General features: G+C 39.4%; 1 protein-coding gene across 3 annotated transcripts in view; it reads right to left on the bottom strand.

Moving 5' to 3' along the window:
• ZNF462 (zinc finger protein 462) overlaps window positions 1–14322 on the bottom strand; it is a 144576-nt gene extending 130254 nt beyond the window's left edge. The window contains exon 1 of one of the 3 annotated variants that reach the window (XM_042963821.1): window positions 14260–14322. The gene's annotated coding sequence lies outside the window, so the exon portion shown is untranslated. Of the gene's footprint in view, window positions 1–4015; window positions 4238–7154; window positions 7211–14259 lie in introns of those variants that run through there. The other 2 variants (XM_042963822.1, XM_007094269.3) reach the window with 2 other exon arrangements.
• Window positions 14323–22036: the final 7714 nt, after the last annotated feature.

Genomic DNA, 22036 nt, shown 5'->3' with positions numbered 1-22036 from the left:
CTTGATGCCTCAAAAACAAAACAAAACAAAACAAATCTCTGAGCCTTGACATCAAATAAAAATGTTCAATTTGACACTCTGTATTTCTCTCATAGCGCCTTATCCAAAATACTTGTCCCATTTCGAACGTGTAGCCCTAGAAAAATGCAAGAATCTTTAACATTAGGTGCTTCCCATGTTGATGAAGCGCATCAGGGATGAACATGTCTCTTAGGTAACCAGTTAGAACATTATTCTCAAACTCCAAAATGCCTCTTAGATACCTCATTTTTTCCCTCCAGGAAATCTCAACTCTAAGACTATCTGTAAAGACACCAAAATATTTGGTCACAAAGTAAAACATGTGGCGAGTCTACGTGCTAGACTAGCAACCAGTTTGTCAAATTTTTTTTCACACCAAAATAAGTAATTAACCGGCTGTCCCGGTAGCAACAACAACAACAAAGATATCATGGAAGTTTGCTTCAAGATCAACCTACAATGTATTTATGTTTACATACACAGACGTGGTTAATTAGATGCAAAATTACCTGGTAATTACTTTCCCAAATAACTCTTTTTATTCCACTGCCTTGGAGCTTCCGAGTTGGAACGAGTAGCATCCACACACACACATTAGCAAATTTAAGTGTAACGTTGATGACGTCCCACTCAGGAGCAGAAGCAATGGTATCAAAAGACAACATTCAAAACTGATTAATAAAAGGCATGATTCCAAAAAGTAAGATTTGTCAAGTGCTCTGGGAGAAGCCCAGGTTTTTAATAAAGAAGCAGAGATCTGAAGAGAAGTATTTTTAAATGAGCACACACATCAACTGAAAATCTTGAAAACCATACGTCTTCGTCTGCAAAAAACAGGGTTTTACTTCATTGACCATGGACAATTATCAGCTAAAGAACCATGTATTTCTCCTTTTCCTCTCATACTCCTCAGAAGAACAATAACCCTCAATTAATGACACAACAGTTTGGTTTGAAAAATGTGATGTTGTCATATACAGCACTGTGCCTTTACTGAATGACACTGCTACCAGCTACTCAACAGAATATAATTACATCTGGAATCTAAAACCACCTCAGTATGCACAGAAATACTGGAGACATAGGAACTCGACACACACGTACACACACACACACAAATCTGACACACAATGAGAAAGCAAAGCAAGAAAAGAGCTGGTGTAAGTCGCTCGCAAATGTGGTCCTTATTTCTGTTGAAGCTGGTACCTTTCTATGTTTCCCCTTAGTTGAAAACAAGGTCCAATCAAGCCTCCTTACAATATATTAATTGGTTCTGAATCTCCTCCAAGGTTTCATTCCAACGTGGAGGCTTCCTCACCTATCTCATCAACAGTCCACCTAAAATTCTCCCAACATCTTCCCTCATCCTCAAGATGGCTACCTTACCTAATGGTAAAGCAACATCTCCATGGTTGGCTTTTATAAATTCCTCAAGCATTTCAGGATTTTGTTCTTTACTTGGATCAATTACATACATTCTCTAGAACTAATCTGTGAAGAGCTCCAGTCAATGTGTGTGGACTGGGGTAGGACTGGGTCCTTCCTTCAAATCATCCTCACAAAATGTCTTCCTAGAAGACTACTAAATTCTTCCCAGTTAAAAAGGTGAAGATACCTGGACACAAGGTTTTCTCAACAGACAAAATATCTTAAAAATTTGTTTCCATAGTGACATTGTTAAGAAGACATCTGATATTTCTGAAGACTTACAGTACTTGAGAACACAGAAAAAAAGAGCAGAATGAAAGGGAAGGGGGAAAACAAAGGAACTAAAAGAAGGCCTTAGACACAAATGGAACAACCTGAAGAGAAATGTGGACTCTGGAGAAACTGGTGTCAGTCAGTCCTAGAGTCAGTTCCTCTGAGATCTTGCAGGATTTGTTGTTGTTGTTGTTGTTGTTGTTGTTGCTGTTGTTTTCCCTTTTTGCAGAAATCAGCCCACACCAGACAATAAAGTCTTGCAATGCATCAAAACATGATGATAACCAAGCCCCAGAACTCCGAAATCTCAGCTGAGGGCCACCACCATCTTCACCATGAGGAAATAACATTTCCTGGTGACTTTCAGGAGACCTGGAGCAGCCGAAAGTTGTGTGAAGACCTCGGTGGAAAATGTCTAAGGTTTTGCCTTGCCTTTCCTGAAGGAGGTCAAAACCCTTCAGGTCCACTCAAAAGGAGAAAAAAAATTTCCAAAGTTTACTTGAAAATGGAAACAAACGCCTCAATAACTTGTGAAAGCACTCCTTTGGTGGGAGAAAAATCTGAGCAGCCCTTACAAGTCCCTCATTTCCTCGCATAATGAATAGATGGTGAGGAACCACCACAAGATTCCACCCTGGAAAAGAAGGAGTAGGCAGGCAAGCCTCCTCCTCCAGCCATCACCAACAGAGCTTCAAAATGGAGACATCCATAATTTTATAAACACTTCTCATCTCAGCTTTGTCTCCTGGAAACCCGCTCTCCTCCATTTTCTGGTGGAGTTACAACATGACACGGCTTACCTGACTCAGTTCCCAGCTCTCAACCAAACTAGTCGCTTCCTCCAAAAACCTGCAAGCCACCTCCAGAAACAAAACCAAAGCAAACCAACCAACACAGACACTCAGACACAACCCCCGGGAGCCCTGGGAGAAAGCCCCAACTGGTTGGTCTTTTCCCATCCCAGACGCGTGCTTAAAAATAAAACTTTTTTTTTCCCCCTTTGGGTAGAGGAGGAATATAAAAGGAACTCCAGGCAGCCTCCCTCCCTCTCTGTAGGTTAGAAGCTACAATGAAAAGAAAATGAGGGTTCCTTCAGGAATGGTGAAAAGCCTGGAGAATGAACGTGAGAAGGAGCTTTGTGTTTTGGAGTCTGGACTGGAACCAAAGCAGACAGCTTGCAAATGGAGGACAGGGAGATAAAGAAAGGGAAAGAGAGGGGCTGCTCCAATGGGGGGCGGCTGCGGCTTCCCCTCGCGCCTGGAAGGAGGGCAGACCCCTGGGAACTGCACCAGGAGTGAGGCGACCCCCAGGCCCCTGCCTTCTTTTCTCCCTTCCTCAGAGAGCCAAGCGTGTGTAATGGCTTCTCCTCTCCAGAAACCGTTGTCCTCCTGCACCAGACGCTTCTGAACCCCCAGCCTGGAGACAGCTCCTCAGCTGCTCCTGAACCTGCGCCCCCCACCCGGCCCGTGCCCCCCGCGTCTCGCCTCTCTCCTCACCAGCAGCACCAGCAGCGGCAGCAGCCACCCCCCGACACATCCCGACCCCGCATCCCAACTTCGGGGAGAGAGAGAGAGAGAGAGAGAGGAGAGAGCCAAATACCTGAGGAAGGGGGGGGGTGCCAATCCGCACGGCTTTGCCATCGGGCTTGGGGACAGGCAGACAGAGAGGGGGAAAGGAAGGAGAGGGACAGAGAAAGAAAGAGGTCAACCCGCTCAGGTCGGGGCGGCTCAGAGCGCTCCCTCCTCTGCCCCTCGCTCACTCCCTCCGGCTCTCGGCTCTCGGCTCTGGTCCCCTGGACTCCCGCCCTCCGCCCCCCTCTCTGTCCCTACTCCTGTCCCCACACTCGGAGCATCCGTCCTAAGCCTCCAGCCCTCTTCTCACTCATCTTTCATTTTCTCTTCTCTCCATAGAACTACACGAAATTAATTAAGCCACAGCGCTCCGCTCCCCCCAGCAGAAGGAGCAGCCAGCAGGAAAAGCACAGCCACCTCCACTGCCACCACCACCACCACCTTCTCCTCCTCCTCTTCCTCCCTCGCTTCTCCTCCTCCTCTTCTTCCTCCTCCCCCTCCTGCTCTCCCTCCTCCCCCTCCTCCTCCTCCTCCTCCTCCTCCTCTTCTCGCTCGCTTCTTCTCTTCCAACAGCCAGTCCATGCAGGGGACTTCCTCTCCTCCCCGCTCCACCAACCCTCCTTGGCCGAATGAATGAGCGCGTTTGTGCCTCCACCGCCCCGCGCTCTCCTCCCCGGAGCACTCGGACCACCCCGAGGTGGTTGTTAATTGCAGTAACTTACAGAAGAAGCGTCCCGGCGCCGGGAGGTGTTTCGGGTTCTCCAGCCCCACCGCCTCCTTATCCTCTTTCTCTTTCTCCTCTTCCTGCTCGGGTTATTGTTGTGGAAGTTGTTTGGGAGTCTCATGTGCTTCTGCCGGGTCTCAGCAATGGAGGATCGCCATCTTCCCTGCCTTCCTCGGCTCCTCAGACTCGCTGCAGCTGCAGATGACCTGAGATATCCGTCTCTCTCTCCCTCTCTCTCCCTCCCTCCCTCTCCCTCTCCCTCTCCCTCTCTCTCTCTCTCTCTCTCCCCTCTCTCCTCTTCTCTCTCCTCTCCTCCCTCTCCCTCGCGCGCTCTCTCTCTCCCTCCCTCTGTGTCTCTCTCTGAATAATGAGCAACCAGAGGGAGAGAGAAAGCAAGACAGAAAGAGAGAAGGAAGACAATCTTCTCCTGCCACACAAAACGCCGGAGCACCAGGGGGTGCGCGAAGCCTTTCTAATAACAACAACAACGTGCAGGAGACGGGAAGAAAAAAGAAAGCAAGAAAGAAATGAGGAAAAGAGCTGGGGGGGGGGGTCAGGAAAGAATTATCCAAGAGCTGGAGAAGAGCAGAAGGAGAAGCTGGAGGAGATGCTGAGGCTGCGGCTGCTGTCCCCCCTCCCCCCCGCCGAACCCCAGAAGGAGGCAAGGTGGTTGCAAAGTTAAGGCTGGGACATTGTCTTTGTCACTCAGAGCAACACAGAGCCAGGCCAGTGAGATGCAAGAGGAGGTGGCGGCGGCGGCGGCGGCGGCGGCGGCGGAGGAGGAGGTGGTGGTGGTGGTGGAGGAGGAGGAGGAAGAGGAGGAGAAGGAGGCAAAGGAGGAGGAGAAGGGGAAGAGGGAGATGAGATGAATAAAGACCTGCGGAGAAGGCGGTGCGAGGAGCGCGGCGGCCGGGCTGAGGCGTGCGCGCTCGCGTCCCGGAGGCGCCCGGCCGCCCTGGCCGGCAGAGGAAGCCCCCAGTGAGGACCCTGCCCGGCCGCTCATAGCTCTCCCACCATCAGCCCAGCCCGAGGCGCCGAGCCCCGGGCCCAGAGAGTCCCTCACACGCATCCATCTAGAGGCCAATCTTTGCAAAGAACATACATGGGGAACTAGAGGTTGCAAGTCTAAACCCAGATCAACCACGTGGGGCTTTTTAATCCCTTTCCAGCTTGCGGTGTGAGTATCTCCAGTGAAAAGCTCAAATTGTCCATTACTGGCACGTATTTTGAAGTCTTCTCCCCCGAAATAAAGGCTCATTGTGCATTTTATTTCTTTTCTGATATGGAGAGGGGGGGATGGGGGAGGGAAAGAACCCATCATTCCGAGCTTCGGAACCACCACTTTATTTTCCTAACTTGTGAAATGTTTTGACGGCGCACCAAAAGGAAAAAAAAAAAAAAAAGAAAGCCTACTTAAATAACTTTACACCCTCCAGCCCCGCGTTGTTTGCACTTTCTGGCTGATCATCTAAAGGCTCGGAAAGTAACAATCAGCGCTTCTAATGATAAGGTGTCATGGTGTTGAAGACAAGAGAACCAAGATGAAGCTTTCACACCTTGAATTTTTATTTAGTGTAATTTTCCCCAAATCGTTATGAACTATCTCTTTTGCAAAGGAATGGGTTCCCCCTCACCCCTCACCAGGTTGAATGTCTCCTAAAGCTTTAATTTGATGGGGGGGGGGGGTGCCTACACTATTAAAAAAAAAAATCAATACAGCAAGTCAGGAGCAATTGAAGTTCAAGGGCACGGGCTGGTTGTACCATTTCTATTTCTCGCATCCCCGAGTTGGACATCGCCAGCATCGGGAGAGAGAAACACACAGCGCGCAGGGCAGAGACCTTAATTAAAGTTTCTTTTGTCCGCGTCTGAATTGGGGGATGTTGCTGGATTCCTTTGCATTGGGGAGCGCGCATCCGGTGGAGAAGGCGCGGTGTTGAAGATCCAGGGCCAGATTGTCCTCTTTAATACTACCTCCCTCCCCCCCCCCCTTCCAAACAACAGTCCGGGAAGATATACCCATAAACCCATACAATAAAGGGGAGGAGGAGACGCGCGCGGAGTTGGTTCCCATCGGATAGCGGGCTTTCATAAACAGATCCGAATCCGCATTTTCCAAGATTTTCCCCAATCGTTTATTCCGGGGCAGAATCTCTCACCCAGAGGCACGATTTCACCCCCTTGCCGTCAACACTTCCTGCCCTTTTCTCCTCCCACTCACATTGAAAAGCTTGGGAGCCCTAAAAGGGTGTTGATGGCGGGGGTGATAAATAAATAAATAAATGACACTCTACGCGTGCGGTGGAGAAGAAAGGAGGGGGAGGGCGAGGAGAGGGACGAGAAAAAGTAGGGAGAGGAGAACAAGGAGGAGAAAGCACAGAGGCGAAAGGGAGACTGGAGTCAAAAGAGAAGAGAAAGAAGAAAGGAGAGAGGAGGAAGGTAAGGCTGCTCAGAACTGAAATGCCCGTGGCTTTGTGCAGAACTGGGAGGACTCCCTCCTTCCAGGTGCCCGGAGGGACCTGGGGAAGTCCTTCTGCCCCGAGCTCCTCCCCCGGGACCCCAGGGGTGTCTGAGCGCCAGCAGCCGCTCCCCCACAAATTCCTCGTGGCGACGAGAGGAAGCGCGCCAGGTCTCCGCCGTCCCTTCAGTGCCCCAGCTGATAATTTACCTCTTTGTCTTTAATAAAAAGCTGACTTTCTCTGTCAAGCCCCTGCACCGGAAAAATAACAATCGTATTTCAGGTTGAAAGCCCCTATTACTGCACGTTTGTGGAGGCTGTGATAAAACCTTCCTCGACGTGAAGGTACCTCCTGGGCTGGCTTGGGTCGGAAGTCCTAAGATGGGGGCCGCCCTTCCCCGGGGGCAGGGGCGCACGGAACCAGGCGGTGGGGAGGGAGGAGGAAGCGGCCGAGGTCAGAGGAAATCCAAGGCTCCTGGGGCACCGAAGGGCTGCCCGCAGTCGGGGAATGAGCCCTGGGGAGGAGCCTTTTGCGAGAATGTGAGCGCGCCCCAACACGCCTCAGACCTCATAAACCCACTTGGCAAAGACCCGGGAAGCGGCTGGCTGACCGACTGCGGTGAACTCGAGAAATTAACCTGCGCTACAATTAAACGGGCTGCCGCCCTTTCAGACTCACCTCCAGCGACCGAGACAGAGAGCTCCCGAACCGGCCGTGGGGGGACCTGGCTCCTCCCTCCCGTCCCAGGAGAAGAGGACAAAAAGGGGAGATGGACTTGGAGATGGCCCCGCCCTTCAAACGCTCCAATCCTTGGAAACTAAACCTCCTCTCCAAGCCTCCACGTCTAGAAGGGACAAAGGCAGCGAGGAGATCCAGAGACCGATGGGTGGCTTTCGGGCTTCTCCTGTGGGTACATTGGGGGAAAGGTACAAAGGCTAAGTTCCCATTCCAAATACAGGACAGCCTTTGGAAGACCATCTTCTGGTTTAGAAGCAAATTGACTTCCCAAAGCCGTGAGGCGACTGTTGCAAAACTCCTGCAAAGCCCTGCTGTTTGAATGTGGAAAGGCTAAATTTTCAATTAATGATGCCATACACAATTTCTTTCGACTTTTTTGGAGTCACAAGTGCCTTAACTATCTAACTGAAATATAACAGAAAGAAATTTAACATGGTTGGGGATTAGGCTTTTTGTTGTTATTGGGGGCAGCTTTCTTTCAAATGATAGTAAAACAACTGGATTAAATAAAAGCTAGGTCAGTCAAGGAAAGCGCTGGGGCTGAAGGTTTTAGTGAAAACCTTGATAAAGTTGGCACTTAAGTAACTGTAATTATGCTTTGCCATTAGCAGACCATTAAGATAACAGGAGAAAGTTCGCACCTCTTGTTATGTCATTCCTTAAGAATTTTCACAAAGATAATACAAGCCTAGTTGGTGGGGTATCTTCTTCACCAGGAAGGTTAATTTCTAAATTTTTTTCATTAAAATGGAAAAGCTTAGGTTTTGCACACAGCCAACAATATGAGGGACATGTTGACTGCGTGAAATTTGCCTTTTGTTGCTGTATCCCAAGCCATTGTGCCCCGGAGTCCTATGGGATTTCAAGACTTTATTAATGTTCACAAGGAAATATGAATATGTTGGAAGTCTGAATTTTCTTCTCCCTTATCATGGGTGACTGGCATACAGGCTCCTCATAAAGGGAAATTATGGCTCATCGAAAGAGTGACTTTATGAGCATTAACAGAATAATAAATCTTGCAATTTTAGTTCAAGAAACAGTGGAGTCCTGCAATCAAAGTGACCCATGCAAATATAATCCACTTACATGCCTACCTCTAGCAGGATAGGGGTAGCCTATAAATCATTTTGGGTTTTAAAGGTTTAGGGTAGGAAGGCACCCAAATCTCTCAGAGAAAAGTGTTTATGGGGGGCGGGGGGTGGGGAGGGCGTTCTGTCACCTGTAGGAAGGAATCATGGAAAGAAGGAAGAGTTGGTCCAGAGGCTACATTAAAATAGAATTTCAACTGAAACAAGAGTTATTCACTCTTGTCTGTCATTGTTTCAGTATTTACATTCTATCATAAAAGAAAGGAAAAGTTCTCCCTACTGAAAACTACACACACACAAAAATTCCAGTTTATAACCCCACTTTCTAAATTCCAGCTGGAAAACTGTTCATGCCGATGATTTTCGCAAAACAAAGGGCAAATGAATATGGCTTTTTCAGAAGTCCTAATTATTCCATCTTTAAACATTTCACCATATTATGACACACCTCTTGAACTTATTTTCTATGTAAACTATGTAAAACTCCTTTTCCACATAGCACAGTATATATAGTCTTTTACTTACTATTTGAGTAATTACTATAAAAGTAAATACTTTGTGATTTCAAAGGGTTATTCTGAATCCTTGAGGTCTTTAACGTTTGTTGGAAATTGCTCAGTCTTTAAAGTTTTTTTGAAAAGTTCAAATTCAGTAATTATGGACCCTCCAAACATCTAGAAAGTTAAGTCCCTAGCACTTTCTTTCTGATCTCTTACAGAAAAATCAATATATTCTCATAAAACCATATTCAGATATATGTAACTAGTTAACTAGTGCCCATGCCTAAGGAGAAGTGACTATAAGAACACAGAGTAGGTGAGTCATGATTCTGAACAGCTCTCAAAGGGAGAGAAATGGCAATAACATATTAAACTTAATCCATATAAATCTGTCTATGTATACCTTTGGATACCAAAGAGGATGTTTCAATAGCAATGTTCTAAAATTCCCTCCAAAAAAGTCTCTCTCCCATAGGTACAAGTTACATTTACAGTTCTATCAAACTAGTTACTGTAATATGAAATATTCATGTGTAATATCATTCAGTTTGCCAGCTACAATATGCTATACACAGAGCTGAATGTTAGGGATGTAAAGACGATCAAGAGAAGATAGGTTAGAATTGCAATGCATGATCTACTTGTTGAACCACTGGCTTTAAAATTACACTACTTGGTTACAGAACTCTAGTTAGTTTTGGTTTTTTATTTTACTTTCTCAAAAACAATACAGGAATTTAGCCAATTTGGAGAGACTATGATTAACTTGAGCATTTCTGTTCCTACTATGGAGTTACTGAGAAGTAATATTTTGTTAAAATAAAATTTGGGCATTCATTTGAAAGTCAATGCCCTGGGGCACCTGGGTGGCTCAGTTGATTAAGCATCTGACTCTTGATTTTGGCTCAGCTTTGTGAGATCTCATGGTTTGTGAGATCTAACCCCATGTCAGGCTCTGCTCTGATAGAGCAGAGCCTGCTTGGGACTCTCTCTCCCTCTCTCTCTCTCTCTCTCTCTCTCTGCCCCTTACCTGCTTGCGCTCTCTCCCTCTCTCTCTCTCTCTCTCTCTCTCTCTCTCTCTCTCTCTCTCTCAAAATAAATAAATAAACTTTTAAAAAGAGAGAGGAAAAAAATTTTTAGAAATAAAGCCAATGTTGGGACATCTGGGTGACTCAGTTGGTTAAGTGTCCAACTCTTGATTTCAGCTCAGGTCATGATGTCCACAGTCACAGGATTGAGCCCCAGATCAGGCTCTGTGCTGAGCATGGAGCCTGCTTAAAATTCTCTCTCTCTCTCTCTCTCTCTCAAAATAAATAAACATTAAAAAAAAAGAAAGCCAATGTCCTGCCTAACTCATAATTTTACATAAATTTCTTAATAGAGAAGATTTTTTTTTATTGTTTATTGAGAGAGAGAGAGAGAGAGAGAGAGAGAGAGAGAGAGCACTTGAGTAGGGGAGAGGGAAAGAAAGAATCCCAAGCAGGCTTGGCACGGTCATTGCAGAGACTGACAGGGCTGGAGCTCAGGAACCATGAGATCATGACCTGAGCAGAGATCATGACCAGACACTGAAATGACTGAGCCACCCAGGGGCCCAAATAGAGAAGATCGTTTTAGGAAAGAGAGCAACCTTAGCTCAACTATGATTATATTAACCAAAATTAAGAAGATTCAACTGAAAGATTGCCCACTTGTTGAGGCATCCCTTTCTAGCAGAAAGACCAGTATTTCCAGATTCCTGCTACTTGCACTGAAACTAAAGCTCAGAGAGGGGACATGACTTGGTCAGACCACAGAGTTGGTCAGAGGCAATCAGCTCTAGAAGCTATGCCTCTATGGCATTTCCCTAAAGTTGTCATTCTCATATCACTTTCAAGACTTTTTTTGACTTGTTGCCATGTTATTTACTTAGTATATATTATTTTTAAATCAACTTTAAAAATAATTTTGCGTTCTCAAAAGCAATAATACCCACGATACCACAGGTCTAATAGGCTATTTTTTACATACATTTTTAGTACATTTCAAAGTAAATATATTATTAAAATTAAAGTAACAAAAAAATTTTTGGATTAAAACATCTGATAGTATACATGCCAAACTGTTAATGGCAAAGGGTGAGAGAAATGGAAAAGAAAATGTTGTTTGAGCTATTTTTGTGTGTACAAACATGAATCACTTTTATAATTTAAAAAGTGAAAAATAAAAGATCGTGTGGTCTAGTGGTGGCCAGTATACCCCCAAGTTAAGCCCTCCTATTTTATATTACTGGTAGGAATTAAAAATTAGTAAAAGTTGTTTTAGCACAATTAACAATATATATTTAAAGTCCTAAAATGATCACATTTTTTGTCCTCTTTATTCCTCCTTTTAGAATCCACCCTAGGGAATCATTCAGAAATGTAGAAAAAACATATACCAAAAAAAAAAAAAAAAAAGTACAGGTAAAGTAAGTAACTGAAATAATTTGTCATTAAGAAAAGAGGAATGGTAAAGTAAATAAGAATATATCCCCACTATGATGTGTTAGGCAGCTTAAAATTGTTAGGAAGATTTTGTAATTAAATAGAAAAATGACCTCCTGCTAGGTGAAAGGCCTAGATACAAAATTATGATCACTGATTATTTTTTGATAAAACACACACACTCATGCAAATCACCTTGAAAGGAAATATACCAATGTGCCAATATTAAAATGACTTCTCATAAAAAATTTAGAAAATGTAGACCTTATATATAAGCTATATGTTGTACAATTATATATAAACCACATATACATATGTGTATATACATATATACACACATATATACTGCTATGGAGTTGACTGGTTTGCTTGAATTGAATTGTCAATTAGCTGTTTAAGTATTTAAAAAAATTTTTTTAAGGATATTCTTTTTTTAATGTTTTTATTTACTCTTGCAAGCAGGGGGAGGGCAGAGAGAGAGGACAAAGGATCCAAAGCTGGCTCTGTGATTACAGGGGAGAGCCTGATGCAGGGCTCGAACACCCGAACCCTGAGATTTTGACCTGAGCTGAAGTTGGCCACTTAAACAATTGAGCCACCCAGGCGCTTCAGTATTTAAAAACATTTTTTTTAATTTATTTATTTTTAAATTTTTTTTTTTAATGTTTATTTATTTTTTGAGACAGAGAGAGACAGAGCATGAACGGGGGAGGGTCAGAGAGAGAGGGAGACACAGAATCCGAAGCAGGCTCCAGGCTCTGAGCTGTCAGCACAGAGCCCGACACGGGGCTCGAACTCACGGACCTGAGATCATGACCTGAGCCAAAGTCGGACGCTTAACTGACTAAGCCACCCAGGCGCCCCTTTAATTTATTTATTTTTGAAAGAAAGACAGTGCAAGCAGGGAAGGGGGAGAGAGAGACAAACAGACAGACAGAATCCCAAGCGGGCTCCACACTGTCAGCACAGAGCCCAATGTAGGGGCTCCGGTGGGATCATGACCTGTGTGAGATCATGACCTGAGCCCAGATCAAGAGTCAGACGCTTAACTGACGGAGCCGCCCAGGTGTCCCTAAAAACATTTTAAAGTTGAATGATAGAACCTCCTTTTATGCGTCTGGTAATTATAAATGTGTTGCAAAGAGGTAATTAATATTGTTAATAAAATAGTGATACAGTAACTGTTTTTTCATAAAAGTAATACAATTTGCTTTCACAAGGACAATTGGAAGATCTGAGTGGGTATTTTGAGTAAATTTTACATACAAAGGAAATTTAGGACCAGAGAGATTGAATAATTTAACCTAAGGTCTTCCAAAGCTAATGGTGTAAAGAAAACTGAAATTTAGGTCTCCTAACTTCTACTCTTGTATTTTGAAATCTGGAATTCCACTAAATCTCAAAATATTACCAAATATTATCAAATAAAGTCACTAGTGGCTAATATGAATGAAGTTCAACTTCATCAGTTATGAAAATGAAAGCAGTGATATTCTTTTATACCTACAAGTTGGCAGAAATACATATACTGTGTGTGTGTGTGTGTGTGTGTGTGTGTGTGTGTGTGCATATATTTACATTTACTAATTGTAAAGAGTATATAGAATTCCCACTTGTTGAGGATATGGAAAAATAGATCCTCTAGTTCTCGGTGGGACTATGACAAGTTTCAATCTTTCTGGATATATTAAAAGTCTTTAACCCAGAAATTTAACTTTTAGAAATTGACCTAACCATTCATGACTATCATCAAAAATTTATATACAAGGAGGCTTATTGTGGCATTAATACTCAAAAAGTGATTGTTTAAAGAAAATATGTTCACTTATGTAACAGAAAACATATATATAGCTATCAAATTCTATAAGAAATATTAATATAATTAATATTAATAACATTGAAATATTTACATGATCTTTGATAAGGGAAAACCAGATTTCAAAACAATAGATGTAGCATTATTCCACATTTGTACGTGTGTGTGTGTGTGTGTGTGTGTGTGTGTGTGTGTAGTGAGGCATTGAAAAATAATTAGGAAAGTACAATGAAAGTGTTAATAGTTTTTTCCAAGTGATGTAATTTTTCTAGGTGATATAATTATGGGTATATTTTTTTTTTCACTGTGGCTTCTCAGATTTTTAAACATTTCTACAATCAATGTATCTTTTTTGTCATTAGAAAAAAATTGAGGGGCACCTGGGTGACTCAGTCAGTTAGTTAAGTCTCCAACTTTGGCTCAGGTCATGATCTCATGGTTTGTGAGTTCTAGCCCCTCATGGGGCTTTCTGCTGTCAGCATAGAGCCTGCTTCGGATCCTCTGTCTCCCTCTCTCTGCCCCTTTCCCATTCACACACTCTCTCTATGTCTCAAAAATAAAGAAAAACATTTCAAAAATGCTATTTAAAAAAAGAAAAAAAAAATTGAGAACTTGCAAGTGAATTTTGCCAGCACAGAATTTCTTATATCATAATGATTGACCAAACCAAATGTTTGTCTAATGTCTAAAAGACATTTTAATCATAAGTTTTTATTAATCATTATTTTAAAACATACACACTTAAATCCTTGCATATATTAATTTGATTTCCTAAACAGCTTTTAATTAAGAGTTCAATACATCTAGTACAGATTTTAGGTATAACTGCCAGCACCAAATTGACTTCACTTTTCATCCACTAACCACTAACCCTTGACTGACCCCTTGTAGATTTCATATTAGTTGCCCCTTCCCCATAAGGTGAAATCTACACACACTCTCTCTTATTTACTAAAGTGGAGGTTTGATTTCTCAGCAAGTTGCTAAGAACAATGTTTCACAAAAGCTATGTTTTTTATAAGTGTCTAAAATGCAGAACAACTTTACTTCTTAGTATCCTTCTAATGTTTATCCTGAAAATCTGCTCATTCCAAGGAGCATGCTTTATCTGAGTATTTATTGATTTAACGTTCAGAATAAAAACACCAAATCCAGCAATGCACATAGACTCACTGGTTTCCAGCTCCTGCTCTTAATAGTGATGATCTTGGACTCCAGACATTAGTTTCTACATCTGTAAAAGAAGAACAATTAAATATGTATAAGATTGCTATGAAGATTTTTTTAAATGTATATAAAGAACATGGGAGTTGTTAAGTATAAGCTAATATGCTCCAATTCCTCAGAGCTTCACTGTTACATGGCAAAAATGAAGGAAAACCTCTAAATTTGGAGTCAGAAGACAGGTCTCTAGTCTAGAAATTCAATATCAAAATATGCAGCCCTGACGAAAACCAATCCATTACTATTTAAACAAATTTAAAAATCAACAATAATTGGGGCGCCTGGGTGGCTCAATCGGTTAAGCGTCCGACATCAGCTCAGGTCATGATCTCACAGTCCGTGAGTTCAAGCCCTGTGTCGGGCTCTGTGCTGTCTCCCTCTCTCTCGGACTTTCCGCCGTTCGTGTTCTGTCTCTCTCTGTCTCAAAAATAAATAAACATTAAAAAAATTCTTTTAATAAAAAATCAATAATTAAAAACAAAAAACCCAAGTAGATTAATTGTACCTAAGTTCTCCTATTACTATTGCTGCTTGTTAGTTCACTTTATTTGCTAGAACTCAGCTACCAGACATGTGGCAGTAATGCCAAAGGATTTTTAAAAATGGAAGAGAAAATCTTAAAATCAAGAAAATTTTCTTTATTGATATTTCAATCCAAGAAACAATTGTATATGTTCAGAAAAATTCATACAGTATGGGAACTGTTATAGTAAATATAAATAAATAAACTGCAGCAAAGGGGGAACTTTATTTCCCTTCATTTTTTTTTTTTTTTTTTGTACATTGTATAGAGACTACTACTGTTCACCGGTCTACCTTCTGGATCAGCAATGTTCTGCTGGAGCACTGTATGAAAACCACTGATCTAGTCCAGATGAGAAAACAGTCTCACGAAAAAATGCCCAGGATTATATACCAAAGTTATTGAAGATCCACACCTACTCAATTCCTCTTCATGGTACTTTCTAGTACATCCGATTTGCCTATGCTAGCAAAAGAGATTTCCTGGAATTGGCATTGAACTTAAAAGTCAGTTTTCTTCTTTTCTCTGTCCCTTCTTCTCTGCCTCTCTTTCTCCTTCCTTTCCTTCATAAGTTTTCCCAGAAATGAGATTTTATACTTTTATACAACCAACAGTAATTAACAGCTTAGTCAACCAATAAATAATTTTTATACTTTCTCTAAATTATTTTGATGACTTTCAGTCCATTTCATCTTCTTTGTAATCTCAGAGGATTAGCAGAGAAGTTAATTATGTTATCCATATATCAACATCTTCTGTTCCTTGAGAATGTTTAGGGTTTTTCTTCATTTTTCCTTCTCATCTTTCAATCTAAAAGGGTTTTTATAGGCTTAGAATCAGAAAGAAAAAAAAAATAGATAAGGAGGCATAAGACTTTTCACCTGGAAAATTGTAATTTTGCTTTTTTTTTTTTTTGCATAGAGATATAAATGGAGAATCAGCACTGTTCTGCATATCAGGGATCATATGAAAGAAAAGTTGATTCTTCTGATCCTTTTTCATTCCCTCTGTATCATGCAGCATTCATAAAGGACTTATTCCTATTGCTGAAAAAGGAGATTGGCCAGTGTGCTCATCTGACTTATGGCAGAGGACTGAATTTGAAACTAGTAGAGACTTTTTAAAGGTCATAAACATGAAATTATAGTATCGATTTGGTAATTGAATTAGCTCTGTGGATACTAGAACTGAATGGCAAAGCACATGACATGGAAAAAGAAAAGCAACAGTGATTGTTATTAGTGTTTCATCTGCTTAGAACCGTAGCCAGGCCCTAGAAGATGCTCCTGTCCCATTCACTGAGGAGGTTGCAAAATCCAAGACATGTCCAGCTGTCACCTCAGCAACTCAGGAACCTAAGCCCTCATCAGGCAAAGGGATATGGTGTTTAAACATATATGTATATTGTGTGTGTGTGTGTGTGTGTGTCTGTGTGTGTGTGTGTGTGTGTGTGTGTGTGTAATTTATTTATTTATTTAAGTAATCTCTACCCTCAGCATGGGACTCGAACTCACGACCCTGAGATCTAGAGTCATGCCAGCTAGGTGCTCCAGGGATATGGTACTTATATGAGAAGATGCACAGAGAAGGTACTTGTCTGGAGGTTGGGAAAAGCCTTATCACACTGGATTAGCAATGGGAATGTCTGACATCTGTAAATGATCCTCACAAAGCATTTATCACATACATTTTAAAAATCTATTCCTCACAACAATTTATGACAGGAAGTTTATTTCTTTTGTTTTTATATTTGGAGAAGCCAAGGCTCAAAGTAATTCAGTGACTCACTGAAAATCATTCAATGAGTCCTGGGACTTGAACTCAGGAATTCTGATTCCAGATAGCACCATCATTCCTCATAGTAAAGTATTAAACTCCCAATATAACATAGTTATATGTTTTTTGTTTTTTTGCATAATGTATATCTATATATTTCTTGATATATCTATATTTATATTTCCTGATTATAAAAGTGGTATGTGTTGTAGCAAGCTTAGCAAATACAGTAAAGTTAAAGGAAAGAAAAAATAAGATAATATCTAGTCTGAAAATACAGAAAGAACTGCTATTAACTCTTCCCTCTGTATTTTTCCCTTTGTGATTCAATAACTTATAACCTTTGCTTATTTTTTATTGTTATGATTGTGTGTCTATGTCTTTACAATGACTTGTGATGTCACTTTATACATTGAGGATATTAACCCCTTATAATATGGAATAAAATATTTTTCTTAGTTTTTTTTTTATTTTAACTTTGATAATACTGCTTTTTAATATATTGAAGTTAAAATATTTTGTGTTCAAATTTATCACTCATTTTTTTTAGGCTTTCTATCATTGGTATAATATTAGAAAAGTCTTCAAAACTCCTAATAGGACAACTATTTACCTACATGGGTGTTTTTTTCCCTCAAATTTCAATATTTTCATTTTCACATTTAGTTGTACAATCTGTGTAGTATTTATTTTAGTATATGATGAGGTAGGAATCAAACAACTGTTTCCCAAATTATTAACTAATTGCCACAGCATTGCTAAACACTTTTTCTTTGCCCACGTAATTGAAAGGTTACATTCATCACACACTATAGTTTTGTATGTAACTTTCTGTACTCCCCATTTATTTCCATTTATCTGTCTACTTTAGCAAACATGGGTCAGTTTTATTCTTGGTTCTTATTTATTCTTTTATTATCAGGTTTATCCCTTTAAACTGGAAAAGATCTCAATACTGTTTAAGTTTTACTATTTGAGAAGAATTTCTCTCTATCGCTCTATATAGAAGTAGTAATTTATATATATGTATAAATTTATATAACATGTAATAATTTATATATGTATAAATTTATATAATATGTAATAATTTATATATGTATACATTTATACATATACAGAGGCATTAATGTAATATGTATATTGTATTTATACACAAATGTGTATACATTTATATGTAATTTATACATATATAAGTAGTAATTTACACACATATATGTAATATTAACTTAGTCCAAATTCCTTACATAGGTTATTGTTTTCAACCTTTGACCCCAAATGATGGTTTTATCATTTTACAAAATTATAGACACATTATTGGGTTACCAATCCTCACAAATATACATCAGCTTTTTCTTAATATAGTTAGATTAAGGATTCTAACATCTTATATGACGGTTCACTGTTCAACTTTCTTTCATCTCACTAAGAAAGTAGTTAAGGTGTTAGATCAGTGACTTCAAAATTAATGAAGGAATGAGAAACGAGAAAATCAGTGCAGTGAAAGAAACGAAAAGAAGAAAAGATAAACAAACAAGAGGATTTCATTATAGGAAACACAAACAACTTCAGAAATAAAAATAAGAAGTCAAATAAAATCATTTAATGTATTTATGTTAATTTTCAGAATAAATGTTAATGGATGAAGTGTCTCTATTGAGGTATACTCTCATACCTTTAAACCAAATAAATAACCATAAATTTTATTCAAGGTGATTAAATGGGTTGTACAATTCCTCTATATCCTGTTTTTTATCTGAAGATCACAGAATCTGTCAGTTTCTAAAAGGAGGTGTGTTGAACAACATGATGGTCTAAGAAACAGAAAATGCAAACAGCTATTTAAATAAGTTGCCAATAAAAGCAAATGACTAGGAATTTTTGGAAATAAAAGGGAGTATCCAACCAGAAATCAGGTAAGTACTATCAAAAAGGAAAAAAGGAATGAGGAGAAAATACAGTAATATCAGATGAAATAAAATTCAAGATTAAAAACACTAAAATGAAAAAGAAAACATTTTAATTGGTAAAAGGAATAATTCACCATTTTGTACCTGTTGATATAGCTTCTAAATATGTGAAGTACAATGTGTTACATTTACATGGAGAAGTTTCCAAACTATAATGATAATTGTAGATTTTTGACATGCCTCACAAAATAATGACATATTAAGTGGCCCTCAAATACAAAAGGATGTAGAGGAATTGAATAACACATTCATTATATTTGATTACAGATATATGTATAGAACTGTGTGCCTGATACTCTTTTTCAGTACCCACAGAACATTCACTAAGATTGACCAGTCATTCAGCCACAAAAATAAAAGCTCTATAATCTCTTTTGTGTGTGTGTGTGTGTGTGTGTGTGTGTTGGATACTTGAAACATTTAAATTTTCTTTTTTTTCAGTATTTATTTTTTTTCAATATATGAAATTTATTGTCAAATTGGTTTCCATACAACACCCAGTGCTCATCCCAAAAGGTGCCCTCCTCAATACCCATCACCCACCCTCCTCTCCCTCCCACCCCCCATCAACCCTCAGTTTGTTCTCAGTTTTTCAGAGTCTCTTATGAAAAGCTCTATAATCTCAGTAAGTACTGAAAGCAGAATACAAATTGGAGTGCAAGAAAACTATAAATTAACTGCCAAAGAACAGAAACACACACACACACACACACACACACACACACACACACACTATACTGAAAAACTTTAAAATACCGTTCATAATAATCTTTGGTTAAAAATAAAATCAAGCTGAAATCACAGACTATTAAATATAAACAACACTGAGAACACTACATATGAAAACTTACGTGATGTGACCCAATTTTAATCAAATAAAAATTAATATCCTCAAATATATTAATTAGAAGCAGAATATATTTAAAATACACAAACACTTTGAATCAAAGGATATAAAAATCTTCCCCCCAACTGTTTTTAAGTAGAATCTATTGAGTGCTAAAAACAGAAGTCTATGAAAATTAAGAAGTAAACTTTATCACTTATGCTATCAACAGAAAAATCAGATAAATCTAATAAAAAACACAAATATATAATATTAAGATAAGGAAAGAAACATAACTACAGAGGAGACTAAAAAGTTATGAGAGTATTATATCAATAAAATTGAATTTCTTAGGTGAAAAGGATATTTTTCCAAAAATCTATATAATAATGAAAATTGACTCAAGAGAAAGAAAGAGGAAAAGAAAAATAAACCAATTACCACAGAAAAAACAGAAAGCATAGTTAAATTCCCAACTCCCACAGCAGAGGCACTAGGTAAACCATTATACCTTATAGAAATGATAATTCCTGTTTGTAAAATATGTGTATGTATGTATGTATGTATGTATCTTTAAATTTTTTATTATAAAGTAATTTATCTTTAAATTTTTTTATTATAAAGTAATAGGTATATCATGGAAAAATTTAAAGAATACAGAAAGTTTTAGACATCACAGTTTAAGTCCTGTGCTATTTAAAGATTTTATACTCATTCTTTGTGTCTAGTGTTACTGTATAACCCCACAATCCAACAAAAGCAAACCAAATACAGAAACAAAACTTTGTATCAATATTACTTATAAATATAAATGCAAAACTTCTGTACAACATATTTCACGTGAAAATTCAACAGTGTATCAAAGAAATAACTCACCATGACTAAATAAGGTTATCCCAGAAAAGCAAGGATGCTCAAAACCAGGAAATCTATTGAGGTAGCTCATTACATTAACTGAACACAGTAGAATTACCATGATCATCTTGATAGATGCCAAAGCAAGTTGTTAATAAAATTTAATATCCATTTCTGATTACAAACAAAACAAAATAAAACAATTGAATTTTCAGTAATTCATACTAGAAGAATACTTTTTTCATTATCAGGCTATCTACCAGGAAATCACAGCAAAACTTACTACTGAAATATTGGAAGCATTGCCATCAAGGTCCAGAATTAACAAGGAAAATACCTGTTATTCACTGACACAATTCAACATTTCACTGAGGTCTTGGCCTTCGAGATACTTCAAGAAATTGTAAGAATAAACATTAGAAAGATTGAGACCAAATGGTTATTATTTGTAAATGCAAATTAGAAACTCTCAAACAATGCTCTTCAAAATGAATAAAACTCAGAGTTCAAGAAGGGAACTGAGGACAAGGGAAACATACAAAAATCTATTAATTTTCCCCATATGCCAGTAACATCTAAATAGGTTTGGATGCATTCAGCTTTAGTTAGAGAATGCTGAATTAAGGTTTAAATCGTATTTACTGACAAAGGAATCAGGAGGAAACAGTTCATTGGTATGTCCAGTGGTTTGGTAACGTTTTCACGGACCTAGACACTTCATCTTTCTGCTACATCATCTCAATATGCTGCCTTTTTGTCTCATGGCCACATATGGCTTATCCCAACCAGGTGCTATGCCTGCTCATCAGCATTGAAAATTGGAAGAAAGAATGGGGGCAGAAGCAAAAGGGATTTTACTTGTATCAAAGGGTAAACATGATCAGAATTCCTCTTATCACACATTGTGTAATACTAGATAGATATTATGGCCAGCCTCCGTGGCAGGAGTGCTAGAGAAAGTCAGCATGTAGTAAAGGCACAATCATTTAGACTGCCCTGACTGGCTTAGACCTTATCACGATTCATCCTCTGAGAATGGGCATGTTGCAGACCCCAAATAAAATTAGCAAGAAAGAAGTGGCTGGAGGGTTACTTTGTAGATGACTCACACTGTATGTCATCGTACCATTCGGAAAATACAATGGGGATAGAAGATCCCAATCGCACAGATGACAATTTTTAGAACATCTATAATGTAGCTAAAATAAATAATGAAATGTGCAAAACCTACAGGATTGTATTTAAAATTTTTACTGAAAGTACTTACGACATGAAAATGGAGACACATATCACATTCTTACATGAAAAGCCTCACTACTGTTGGTTCTCTATATAATAATCTACAAATCCATAGTAGTCTCAACCAAAATGGCCTTTACTTTTTCACCCTGATAAATGATTCTTAAGTTCCTCTGTAAGAGGAAATTATCATCACCAAAGATGAGACTAGTATGAAGCCTAACTCTTCATCATATATCATAAAATTTATTATACAGATATAGTGACAAGGGTAGAATACAAATAACAGAATACAGAATGGAACACAATTAAGAATACAAAATCCAAAGCCAGCCTATGCATCTGGGAGGATTGGTATATAATAAATACAGTATTTCAGATCAGTTGGAAATAATCAATTATTTTAGATTTAACTTTGGAAAAATGTCTCCACTTGGGAAGAAGTAGTTATATTCCTTTCTCACACCATGTACAAAAATAAATTCCAGATGGATCAAAATTACAAACATGAAAAAACAAAACTGTAACATACTGGGACTC

Source organism: Panthera tigris, chromosome D4 (genome assembly GCF_018350195.1).
Source record: "Panthera tigris isolate Pti1 chromosome D4, P.tigris_Pti1_mat1.1, whole genome shotgun sequence".
Lineage (NCBI taxonomy): Eukaryota > Metazoa > Chordata > Mammalia > Carnivora > Felidae > Panthera > Panthera tigris.
The sequence above is the reverse complement of the archived record's forward strand: the minus strand, read 5'-3'. Positions and strand labels throughout refer to the sequence as shown.